Below are 13,663 nucleotides of genomic sequence, written 5' to 3'. Positions count from 1 at the left end.
ATTGATTTGAAGATCAATTTAAACAGACGGCAACGTGAGAAATTAAAAAAAATCCATTCTTGCAACATTTTTGCTAATGTGAGAAAAACATGTCGGCTTGCTTTGTTATATGACTTTAAGTTTTGTGCAATGGAACACAAAAGGCAAAAGGGTTGTAAATCATAAAATAAATGCATGTTAAAAATTCAGTAAATATCCAACATTCCTGAATCTTTTGTTTGTGCTAATCCGCTCGGCGGCGTTGTTTGTCTATTGTTTTATTTTTTATGACCAAAGTTTGAAACCGATAGTTAATAAAAAAATTATATATATCCTATTTATTTTAAATCTTATATTAAAATCAAGCTTTTTGAAAACAATAATTTTAAATGACTGAATATCAAATACATATTTACATTAACTAAATATATATATATACACGCATTATTTTCTTAAACGAAACGAATTTATTTTCTCAGATAAAATATTGTAAGCTTGAGAAGCGTTGCCGAGTTTCAGAACATAGATTAACCCTGTAGTTCTACCCCTATAGATACGCTATATTGTTTGTTGATTTATTACTAGCCGTTTTCCCGCGGTTTCACCTTCGATTGGTTTGCAATTGGTCTGCCATTTTGGTGATTTTATTCTATATGGTAGTTTGCTCTACAATCATATTGCAATCGCTATTAAATTTGCAGACAATGTCATTATTGAATCACAGAAATGGATAAAAAAATTTATTTAAAAGAAAATGTAGCAGAATGTCACATACGCTTCTTCAATCGTAATTGAGTCGTGATCGAACCTTAGTTGGATATCAATCGTATGTCGCTAAGTAAAATTAGCAGATGCGAGCCATTGAAACTCGGCAGCAACTTTTAACGTGGTTTATTTGCGTACTGGTTCAAAAATATAGGTACCTACTGTATAAATGCAAGTCTTCCTTTTGGCTTCTAATTTCGACAATTTGTTGATGAGATAGATACAACGCTCCGTTCTTCAGCGCCATCTAGACATCAGCTAGAAAATAATAATAAAAATAGTTCAAATGTAAATGTAGCCCCGTGATGTAACCCGACATTTTTTATCTAAAATGTAAAAGTATTCAGTTAAAAAATACTTGGAAGTATTATTGGTACCGCGAACTTAAGTTGGTAAGATCACACCTTATATCTAATAGTAACTGTACGGTGCAACCGCACATTGCCATTTTCACACTATCAGCAATATTGAATTGTATCAATTTTCACACATAATTGTTCATCAGTTCAGTTCACGCTCACCTCGGTATCATATCATAACTCATTAGTCTATCAAATCATTAATCCTAAGTGAAGTGAACTCAATACACGTTATTAGTTAAACCTCCAAATCTAGTTTGATTTAAATATCACTATCATCTATCAATCAGCAAAAGACGTACGGTGAGAACCGTACAGTAACTAAGGTAAAATATTAAAATATACATGAAATATACATGTTTGAATTTTCCACCTTAAGCAAGAATTAATTAGACGAACAACATACATCAATTTTCAGAACCATGTTGTGTCAGAACTGTACAAGGCCTGATATATTCGTTTTATTTACCTAACTAATGCATATAAAAGCTACTTTTGTAATTATTTATTTCTACAGAGTACAAAGAGTACAAATCAGTTTCGACTCGGATTTTCAGCAACTTGTTCTTTAACTTGCAACACACTAGCTAGACACGTCTCAGTATTGCCAACAGCGGAGATTTTCCCATTTTTTCGGGGAAAAATTACTGTTTGAGTCTCAAGTATATATAATGTACATGACATTTAATATTATATTTTACCAGAATCCACAATAAAAGTAACGTGTATTTGCATTAATTAATATATAAATAATTGTAAATAAGCCTGTTTACTCAGAACCTTTATGCTACTACATCGATTGATGTTTGACGCCGACAGGGTTTTCGATATAAATATTTCAGGGGAAATTTTTAAACAGGTCGCAACACTTGGTTCCCTGTGTTATTGCTCATTAGTCGTGTGGTGACCGGCGCGGGCGCGGGCGTGTCGCCACCACGCTACGCTACCACACAATTCGCGAGTGTTCGTTACTTTTGAAAACGTCTGCGGAGTCATGGTTACATTTTTATTCATATTTCATTTCAATTGTGTCTTGTTTTATAAGTGTTTTTTTTCTTTTACTGCTATAATTTATTCTTTTTTTAAATAATTTCTTAAGTTTTTGTTTTAAATACCTACTCAAAATTTTATAATATTTGCGTATTACCTTTCGAGTGAGTGTGTGAAGTGCTAAGATGCAGTCATGCCGTGGCAGCAGCTATATCGCAGTAAGTACATAGGTTAATACATTCAATAAGCATGTTCCGTCCTGGGTTAGAAGAAGAGAATTACCTCAGGTAATATTTGTATTTTTTAACATATGTTTATAATTTTATTTCTAGAGTAATCGGATAATGTGGAAACCCTCATTATACTTCACTTGTTAATTTATCACTTCTTGTAAATTTATCTGATATAAAATAATATCTAATATAATCTAGATATAAAATTATAACTAAAACTGTGAATGCATTTATTTTCCATAAGTTTATTATTGTGTGATGCAAGCAAGATGCAAGTCTTTTCTTGTTAGCTCAGGGTTTTATAATTAAAGTTGGTTCTGATATAAATATGTACAAACGTTAAAGGTTAAGGTTATGTCTTTAATTTTGTCTATTGTTCAATAATTGTTTAATTTGTCTCTCATCGCCAATTTATGTCTTAAAAGCAAGAATATTTCAATTTTCTACCGGCGGCGGCGGCCATTTTGTCGTGAACATTTTTCTCTCTAACTAACATAACAAAATTAAATAAATAACCAATTTCAAACTTTTTTTAGATCTAGAATAATGTAGATACCTACGTATAGTGTAAATGTTTCATATCTATACTATAATATTATAAAGCTAAAGAGTTTGTTTGTTCGAACGCGCTAATCTCAGGAACTACTGGTCCGATTTGAAAATTTTTCAGTGTTATAGGTATACCTAGCTCATTTATCGAGAAAGGCTATAGGCTACTTTTTATCCCGGTACGGGAAGTAGTTCCCAAAGGATGCGGGTGAAACCGCTGGCAGAAGCTAGTAACTTCTATGCAGTTCAGCGACATAGATACATACATTATGTTAGTTACTACCTAGCTCATTATTATGTACATATAGGTACCTACCTACTCGGCTATTCTTTTCAAACCTATTTCTTTTTATCTCAGATATCAAAAACGTGATGGAGACAAGACAATACATTTTCTGTAATATACCTTATTTAACAAAATTTAAATATTTTCTTTTTGTCTGTACCGTAAAGATGGTAGGTAATATATTATGTCCTCCTATTTGCGGCGAAAGTTTCACACTCTTTGATTGATGTTTTGTTAAAATTATGTAACAATGACTGAATATAAATAATTAACTATTCCGCCATTTCTCGCCGAAACGATGAGAGCCGGCGTTTTATTTTCGGTTAAAATATAGCCTATTTCACTCGCGCATAATGTAGCTTCTCAAACTTGAAGAAATTTTCAAATCCGTGGGGCGCTTTATATTTGAATAGTGTAGTAGATCGACAGAGCTAGAGTAGCAGGTATTTATTCCTATTAAGTACTGTTTAGTTATTTTGTAGTTCTCGAAGTGAAAACTTTAGGTAACTCGGCTTTTCTTCTGCAACTTGCAACACTAGAGGGGCCTTACAGTGTCGCCAACCCCAGAGATTTTCCCATTTATTCTGGGAAAAACTACTGTTTGAGTCTCGAATACTTGTAGGTACTTTTAATATTATTTTTTTGAAACTCCGCAGTTAATTTTAACATATACAAATTAAGAATAAACCTGTTTACTCAAAACCTTAATACTATTACCTCGATTGATGTTTGACGCCTACAGGATTAGAATTAGAATTATTTATCCAGGGTTTTCTATATATGTGTATATTTCAGGTAAAAATTTTGAAACAGGTCGCAACACTTCGTTCCCCGTGTAATTGCTCATTAGTCGTGTGTGTAGTGACCGGTGCGGGCGTATCGCCACCACGCAACGCTACACACATTCGCGAGTGTTCGTTACTTTTGAATGCGTCTGTGGAGTCATAGTTACATTTTTAGTAATTTCAATTCTGTCTTGTGATTCTAAGTTATTTAGTGTTTTTATTTGTATTTTTTAATACTACCGAGTGAGTGTGTGAAGTGCCGAGATCCAGTCGCGCCGGGGGGCAGCAGCTATATCGCGGTAAGTACATAGGTTAATACATTCACTAAGCATGTTCCATCCTGTATTACCTGAGGTAATTTTTCTGCATTGGTGTTTTTATTCAAACAGGTTTTTTTAGGTACCATCATTAGGTATAATTCACTTGTTAATCTATCACTTCGAAAAGTTATCTTATTTAGTTGTTAATTCATCCTGGGCAAAGAATCGTACATGTGTAGGAGTGTAATTCTCGGCTGACACGATAATTCAGTTAACGTGTTCTCAGCGCGTTTGAAGTAATATTTCTGCAACGTTCATATAGACAGGCATAGGTAGGGATTTTTTAATAAACATGAAAAGAATCATTTGGCCAGTACCTAGGTAGCTACTGTGTTTTCTTTAAGGCAGGTTATAAACAAAATTGATTTTGTGAAGTAGGCTGTCTTGGGCGATTATAGGGCAAATATACATCAAACGGGTAATATTACGATCGGTATAGGTAACGTTTAAGGATAATTTGCTCTTTGCCCAGCAAGAAGTGCAACTGCCTAACAAAGGTGTCTAGGGCACTTATTTATTAATGGCATGAGGGCGATTTCTAAGATTAAACCGTATTTCGCTTGCTCTTCCGTAATCGCTACAAGCATGCTGATGATGGGGGATGCGAGGAAGTTAGGGGGGGTGAAAAGAGATAATCTCGACTAACATTTTTTGAAGTGATTTCAACTTCTTAAATCAATATTAATGCACAATACGTATGCACGTAATTTGTTTCATTAATTATGCAACAAATGATTAATTAATTAAGTCATTTTCGATTTGGAAAATAATGATTTAGATTTTTGACATTTGTAATTGTAGGTTATTTATAGTCTGTGTACAGAGTGTTATTTCAAATTTCTAAAGTATTCAAAAATTCAAAGCAAACAACTTAGTCTCAGCTTATGAGTTTTTGTTATCAAAACGAGAAATTTCAAAGCTCCAAGTGGTTTTAAGTGGCTGTTGTACTTAAGAAAAGATCCTACCTTACAGAATGGCATCCTACATGTTCTTTGTTTAAGTTTGGTTTCCAATCTATCGAAAGTAAGTACATAGTAACATTTCTATTTAAATATACAACATAGTTTTTGGAATTACTGTCTATGTAACCAACATGTTTATCTTTTAGTGTCTCGCAACGCAATGCCTTCACTGAATCCAATAATGCTAGAAAAGCTTGTAAGATTTTTGAAGAAAACCGTGGTTGGCTATGGGTCGTCAGGCATGGCCCGAAATAACTACAGCCCTGAACAGTGATGCTAGTGGGTGTACTAAGACATCGGAACAATGGTGTAAGGTTGGTAATTATATGTACAATACTTATTGTGTGTATATGTATATCTTCCACAGTATACTTTTACATTGACTGCTCCATTACCAAATTAGTATTATCTACACATCTACAAGCTTGTATGTATAAAAACTTTGTTAATTGCAATGGATAGTAAAAAAATCAGGCAGGTAGTTCTATTTAGTTAATTAATACATCACATAATATAATTTTTACTTGTGCTGCAGTACTGGACGGACAAAAAAGGAGCAATTAAGAGAAAGTCTGGCTTAATTGAAGCACGGTCGGGCAATAGAGGAAGCGGGTACAATTTTGACAAACTTTATTGGTTATTGTATATGGACGGTGAAGTCAGCATTTTATGTGTAAGTTTATTTTGTCAGTTTAATGAGTGCACCTATTATAAACATTCTGGTTTCAGAATATTGCCTCTCCAGTAGAGCAGCCGGCTGATCGTCGGAGGTCTTTCTAGCGAGTCGTAATAGTATCTGGCTCGACTAATTGACCTTTAGTAGGTGAGCCGGGTCGACCGGTTGGTACTAAAGAATTTAGCCTAGGGCTGTACCAGAATTCCGTTTAATTGTCCCGAAGTCGAGGAATTGTAGGGAGTTTGTTTGTGAAGTCAGCTACTTCTTGTGTGTAGTTTATTTATCAAAATTTCACTACTTGTTTCTACCTATTATAAGTGTTATCTTGAATATTAAAAGAACCTAACACAATATTTCATTCCAGTCTAATTTTGTTGCTGTTGATCCGAGACAATCTGAACCAGCAAAGTATGCTCAAAGTCCAGAAGCTGTACAGTAGGGTATTATTATTGAAACTATTTTAAGAAAACAAACAGCAACTTAAACACTATGTTTTCAGGTTTCATTTACTGCCAAAATACCTGCACCACAACCAAATGATGTTTTGGAAACAGGCAATCAGAGTAAGTTGCATTGTCTAAACAAAAAAATTGCATTGCATTTTAACTCTGCGGTAGGATACCATAGTTCTTGATTTATTTGTAGCTCAATGAGTTTATTTCATTGTTAATTGCAGCTTCTAACCGTGTCCAGTTGATCTGCAAGCCGGCGACTTAGAAGGTCACCAGCTCCGTCACAATCTGGGTAGCGTCACAAAGCGATCCTAGCCATTGAAGAACCTGAGCAAATGCGAGCTCCTGATTACACAGAATAAGTCGGTGGTAGAGGTGGCTGGATCTAGATACAGTTGGTATCAGAATAGATTTTATAAACGTATATGTTTATTGTTTCTTTATTTCAGGGTTATATACACTATTTATGTAAATAAAATCTTAATAAATGTTTAATTAAAATATGCATTTATTTATCAATTTTATTACATAATGATTATATTACAATGACTTTTACATGCTATCTTGTTAGACTATTTATATACTATACTAGCCGTTTTGGCGTTTACCCGCGCCTGCGATTATGCCCGTCACTCGGGACAAAATAAGCCTCTGTTATCGCAGATAATATAGCTTTCCAATGGTGAAAGAATATTTAAAATCGGTCCAGTAGTTTTTGAGTTTATCCATTACAACCAAACAAACAAAGTTTTCCTCTTCATAATATTAGTATAGATATTATCTTCATGTAAGACATTTTACACAAGATTAAAAGTTTAATAAAAAAACATGAAGTATATGAACAAACTGGCTTACAACCTAAATCTAATTAAAGTACCTAGCTTTCCTCATGTTCTTTGGGCCAAACCATTGATATCAAAGTTCTATCAATACACCAAATGGTTCAAGGCATTTTGAACTTTTCATAAAATCTAATAAAAAGATAAACACCTACTTTTCTCTGCGAGCTTGCCTTTTATTAGTATTTTGAGGAAATCTTATGTACATATGAACTATGTTTGGGTGGTTGATGGCAATTATAACATTTCTCATAGCCCTCGAGGCAGATGCTTGCGAGATATTGTCTTTGTATTCTCACATATCATTTTTTGGTAACTGAGCGAATTTTTTTGAACTGCATGGGCGGTTTCACCCGCGTCGTGAGCTACTCCCGCACCGGGATAAAATATAGCCTAGTTACCCGCAGATAAGGTCTTTCTATTGGTGAAAGACTATAAAATCGGTCCAAAGTTTTGAGTTTATCATTACAACCAAACAAAAATACCTCTTGAAATTCTTAGTATAAATTCATAAACTGAAGTTATATATGTTGGGATAGAAGACCAAAGTTGGAGTGCGCTGCAGGTAATTAGTATCAGACTAAATACTTTGATTTGACAAATACTTGATTAAATCAGATGCCTATGAGAAAGCTACATTATCCCAACTTATAAAATATAGCGGTCTTCTATGATAAAAGTTCCTGAAAATTATTAACCGGTACCTAGTTGGTGACACTAAGTTTCCTTTTTTTTAGGCTGATAAACCTTAAAGAGGTTCCGGACAGTTCTTTTGTGCAGCTAAGACAAAAATCGGGAAGTTAAGTGCTCTTAACCTTTTTTATGGGCTTTCCTTAGCTTCACCTGTTTGTTTGCTTGTAACCAGTTTGGGAGACGTTTGACCCCTTTGGCCAGCCGCAAACTTGGCAGATTTATTTAGGCTAGGATCAAATTTACACAGTCTCATAAAATAGTGCTTTTTGCAGAAGTAAGGTCCTTGGGTGCGGACAGTCGGAGGTGCCGTATTGGTCGTATAAATGTCAGAATAATACAATGGTTGGTTAACACTGTTTTGTGACGTTGAACTCATTACATTTGGGTAAAAATGTTTGGTTATTGAAAATGCCAGATTCTTTTCATTCTTGATTGAGATCAGGTTAAAATTATCACACCGATTTGTTGTTAAAAGTCGAGTCCATTTTAAAAGGACAAAACTTAAATATATAAGAAAGATGAACAGTCAATCGAAGTAGACTGAAAATCAGCACTTCGTTTGTAAGCTCAAATTTACAGAAGGTAGCACGCATGTTTTGTGAATTAAGGTCACTGAACATGACATAAGTAAGATTTCCTTCTGATTGAATACCCTTAATGCAAGATTCTTAATTTTTTTCTCATTTCCTAGAAAAAAATGGAAGAAATAATCCTAGTTCTTAGAGAATTAGTAATTTCCCTATAGTCGTGCTTGTATAGGATACTGTTTTAATTATTGGAGGCTTATCTGTAGTTGATCATTACAATGTATTTTACAGCAGACAATAAGGTGCCATTTATGTAAGTACCTAGAATTTTTATACAATTACCGAAGTTTGCAAAACTTGAGATTTTGATTTTAGAGTAAATTGCAAGGAAGCGATTGAAAAAGTCGACCTACGGGCAGACATGCTGTAGAACAATACTGCTAGGGATAGGATATCAGAAATAAGCGATGGTATTAATATTGTCGTTGAGTTTGTAAATTTTCCTCTTACTTAAAACATAGGTAATTGTTATTTTAAATGAAGAGGACTCACAGGGCTAAAGAATTGATAAATCCTTAGTTTTCGTTCCTTGAGTAGGAAAACGTTTTTTTCCATGCATTTTTATCTGCAATTCACAAAATTACCAGCAAAAGTGTTAACTTGATTTACCTAATAGATCTTTTGAGATTCTTATGGGATTAGCAATCTTGGAGAGAAGCTGAAGCTTATCGACATTCCATTATTTACCGTTTCCCGCTATGTTGGGGCGGTTTCCCGAAGAGACAATTCTAACTCGACAATGTATTGCGGCATAGTAGCCGGCCTCTTAGCCGTTATCTATAATAGAATGAGATAGGTTCATAATTTTTATATGACAATGTTATAATAATGTAGCACATATTTGGCGAAAATACTTAATCCTTGAGGAGGTACCTTAAAAAGAATACCTAAACCTAGTAATTCCTAATGCTAAACAAATTATTTTACTGAGCTAAGAAGGTCACGTAAATATCATTATAAGACTTTTCTAACAAATCTAAACACAGCTATGTTACCTACTCCTTTCCATCAAGAAGTCCATTCCATCCTGCCGGTTCTATCTCCATCAGGTGCTCATTGAACAGTACCTAAGCTTGTAATCTATTGCCAGTCTTAACTACAACGGGCCCAATAGTTCATAGTTCCCGCTATAGAGATAACAAGAAGGAAGTGTGGTAACCTGTAAGTAAAAGCCAACCTCTCAAGGCACGACTAGGTTCGATCCCAGGCCGAAATCTAATGCAACTTTTCTAATTTACGTACTTCCTGAAGTATTCTTGGACACCGACTGTGTTTGGATGTCAACACTGTAGGTCTCGGATTCAGTTGAACACCTATCGTTTCAACCGAGAACCAGTACCTGCTTTTACCCAGTCTAACCAAGGGGAATTGGGTCGCAAACGTTTGTGGAGGACAATCGTCGCTCTAAAAGCTGGTTTAGTTTGATATCTTTGTAGACGGCAGACCCCGACTAGGTGGCGATACGTCGGGCGTAACAAAGAGTCAAGAAACGGGTTCGACGTTCTTTACACGTCCGTACGAGCGGAGTCAGAAGGGTGGAGTCTAACCTTTTAGAACAGGCGTCCGCGGCATTTATATACTCGACCGAGGCCGCGAACTCAATAAGTGGGAGGGTATGTCTTGTCCAACGGGCGAGTGTAACTCACAAAACGCGCAAGCGCAATCACTGGACAAAAATAAAACAAACGAAAATAGATTCTATTCGCGAGGAACTGCAGCTGCGATTTTCCATTATCAAACAGAAAAAGAACCAAACACCACAATACAGTTTCAACCATAATATAAATTCAAATTGTCTTTGTCCTTATTTCTTTTACATTTCGCGCGGAAAACGGAGGCAGTACTGTCAGATTCGAATGAAGCGCGCGCTTTCACTTTGTTGTTCTCTGTTTTGACGGGATTAGATTGTTTTATATTGTTTGTTTTGTTGTACCTTCGATCATTATTGTGTCGTGTATTTCACAGTGTTTATGTAAACAAGTGTTGTGAAAGTGTTTTCTTTCCGATCAGGTATGCGGTAACACACATAACAAACAACCTAGCCTAGCGTAGTAAAATTATATATGTATATAAGTAAATAATTATTTACTTATTACATTATGTATGTGTTTTTGTAGGTACGTAATTCTAGTGAGTTGTATGTAAGTTATGTATTGTTTTGTAAGTAGGTAACATAGGAACCTTATGTCAAACTATATGCTTAATACACATTTATATGTACTTGTCTTTTTCAATATATATGATCTTTTGTACCTACATACTTAGTTCGCAATAAAGATTTTCTTGATAATTATATACATGTCTAATGTGTGTGCGTCGTGCGTGTTTAATGGTTAGTTACGTAGGCACCTAGTTATTTGATACGTTTTGACTTGTCTGTTTATATGAGAAACGAATAATATTCATGATAGTATTGTTAGCCCTGAAAAGGGCTGTTTTGAAGCGCTCTACGAGCGCCGCGTTTGAGCGCGTGCACTCCCGCTGAGCATCTTGTTGCCGCCGTTTGATTTTCTTCATTTGTTGTTGTTGTTGTTGTTGACAGAGACTCGAGACACTGTGAGCGAGCGCGCAGCGCCCTACTTCCAGGACGACGATGTACGCTTCGAACGTAAGCGATGCAGGCTAGCTTGGCTGTGAGGAGCGCGCACGGTTCACGGCGGGCGACGTCGACGTCGACCACGATCCGAGCGATGTGGTGTAGTAGGTACACAAGGTGGGTGGATGGTGTTTAGTTCCACCACACGCGCCACTCACACACATCACATCACATTGACAGCGCGCTGCACGGATGTTGTGGATGGACGTGCTGAGCCGGGCCGAGCCGAGCCCGAACCGAGCCGGCGCAACGCCCGCGCCGGCTGCCGCTTCCGTCGCCGCGTTTCGCGTCGCCGGTAAACCAGGAACGCCGCGCGTCAGATGTTTACTTCTTGGCTGCGGACGCTTTCTTGGCTGCCGGCTTCGATTTAGGGTGGCGGCGGCCTTCTTCGGCAGGTGCCTTAGGTTTCTTTGTAGGCGGCTTCGCGGTCTTCTTAGCCTTAGGTGCGGCGCCTCCCTGGCCTTGGCCGGAGCGGCGGCCTTCTTGGGCGCCGGTTTCTTCTTAGCGGCGGCGGCCTTCTTGTCCTTAGCGGCAGCGCCGGCGGACGACTTCGCCTTGGAGGGCGAAGCCGATGCGGCGGACGCAGATGCAGCAGCGGCCGCGGCCTTCTTGCTCTTGGCTCCGGCGGCTGAAGCGGTAGCCTTCTTGGTCTTCGTGGCTGCGGAGGCGGCGGCCTTCTTGGGCGCAGCGCCCGCTGGTTTCTTGGCGGCGGCAGATTTCGATTCGAGCTTGAAAGAACCGGACGCTCCCTTGCCTTGGTCTGGATCAAAGCGCCAGACTCGACGGCGCTCTTCAGGTATTTCCTTATGAACGGAGCTGGTTCTCAGCGTCTACCTTGTACTGAGCGGCGATGTACTTCTTGATCGCCTGCAGCGAAGATCCGCTGCGCTCCTTCATCTCCTTGATATGTTTACCATCTCGGATGTTTTAGGATGGGTGGGCTTCGCCTTCGGCTTCTTCGCACCGCCAGCCTGCCTCGCCTGCTTCTTCGCCGGTGTAGCTGGAGCCGGAGCTTCGGTTGCGACTGCTGTGTCTGCCATTGTTTACAACGCACGCACGATCAACACACACGAAATAGTAAGTGTAATACACAACAAGTTACTTGGGTAGTAGTAGTTTAGTGAGAGACTTAGATGTCGCCACTTATAGGTTTTCAAATTTCGAACGCGTACGCCGAACGACGACGAAACTTTACCGTAACGAGCGCCTCTGTGTCGCGGGCGGATTTCTCTTTGGGAGGCTCGAAAGTTTTCACTAACACGTATCTAATAAAACTTATTTTTCCAATGTTTATCGTCGCGGCGGACGCGTACAGTGATCGGATTAGGATAATACATGAACTTGACGAGGTCGTGGCGCCTGTGCGAACGCGAATAGTGCATAATAGGAACCGGGGCGGTTGTTTATTTCGGCGGCTGGTTACCGAGGCACCAGTGGGTCCAGTTCAAAATGTTATTTTCTCTATAAAAGTGATAGCGAGTGACGATCGAGGTCGACCCGCCAACAAGGAGGATATCGAGCTTGTGTGGTAACAGGACCCCGTCGATATTCGTCAGTTACGCGAACGCATTATCGACCTAAAAGTGAAGCGTCGTAAAACACGGCGAGCTCCGCGTCCGCTAAGGACGGTCTCGAGGCTCCGCGTCCAGGACGTGCAACCAATCGGTAATATTATTTTGCTTTGTTCTTCTTGTTTATTATCGAAGAGAAAGTGCCCTTCGACGGAGGTCAGGACGGGTAGCAGCCTGCGCTGCACCGTCCTCCGCGAACACCGCACAGTACCTACCTAACGGCGCGCATTCGAAGACACGGCGACGACGCGAACTCAACTTGGTCCGTGAGTCCGTCGGTTCGTCGTTCTCGTTGTTATTTATTGGTTTTCTATTTATTACCTACATACATAGGTAGTACCTAAATAAATCGAAAACATCGAGACTACACCTAGGTATGATGTGATGTATTTACCTACTTGACGTTGATTATTATGTACAGGTCTCATAATATATGATAATACCTACGCTAGTGAATAACATACTCCGACGGCATTTTTCAGCGGCGGCAGCAGCAGCAGCAGCAGTGGCGGCGGCAGAGGCGGCTTCGGCTTCGGCAGCGGCGACGGCAACGGCAGCAGTGCAGCCGGCAAGCAGCGACGACTACGGCCGAGATTGATTGAGGCGCGGCGCCGCGGCGGGCGCGAGTGAATTTAGAAAACAACAATAGCATAGGAATTAGGAGGTACAAACATTGTATAATATAGTAGTTCGAATATATTACTAGAATACGTATGTACCTACCTATATAGTACAAGTACCTATGTATTTTATACTTACACACATAATATACTTACAACGTTATGTCGGTTTTTAATTTCATTCACACTTCTTCCTTTCTACAAACAACAGCTAAGTAGCTACTAGGTAACAGCGAGTAGTCCACATTCTATATTATATGTAGTAGGTATGTATATAATGTAACAAAACGGTTTTGTTATTTTTATTTAGTGGCTACTACTAAGCACCACCAAGAATATGTGTTGAATGTTGTTGTACGTTTTAGACGAACTCTGCATAAAGAAACATATTTAAAATATCG

General features: G+C 38.3%; 1 long non-coding RNA gene and 1 pseudogene across 1 annotated transcript; one reads left to right on the top strand and one right to left on the bottom strand.

Annotated features, from left to right (window-relative positions):
* Positions 1-5,105: 5,105 nt before the first annotated feature.
* LOC110383343 (uncharacterized) lies at positions 5,106-5,816 on the top strand. Its single transcript, XR_010277991.1, has 3 exons — positions 5,106-5,289; positions 5,375-5,542; positions 5,764-5,816. It is a non-coding gene; the product is annotated as an uncharacterized LOC110383343 (long non-coding RNA).
* Positions 5,817-11,260: 5,444 nt separating this feature from the next.
* On the bottom strand, positions 11,261-12,137 carry LOC135119118 (histone H1B-like; annotated as a pseudogene).
* Positions 12,138-13,663: the final 1,526 nt, after the last annotated feature.

Source organism: Helicoverpa armigera, chromosome 30 (assembly GCF_030705265.1).
Source record: "Helicoverpa armigera isolate CAAS_96S chromosome 30, ASM3070526v1, whole genome shotgun sequence".
Taxonomy (NCBI): Eukaryota; Metazoa; Arthropoda; class Insecta; order Lepidoptera; family Noctuidae; genus Helicoverpa; species Helicoverpa armigera.
Note: the sequence above shows the minus strand (reverse complement) of the source record. Positions and strands in the feature narration are given on the sequence as shown.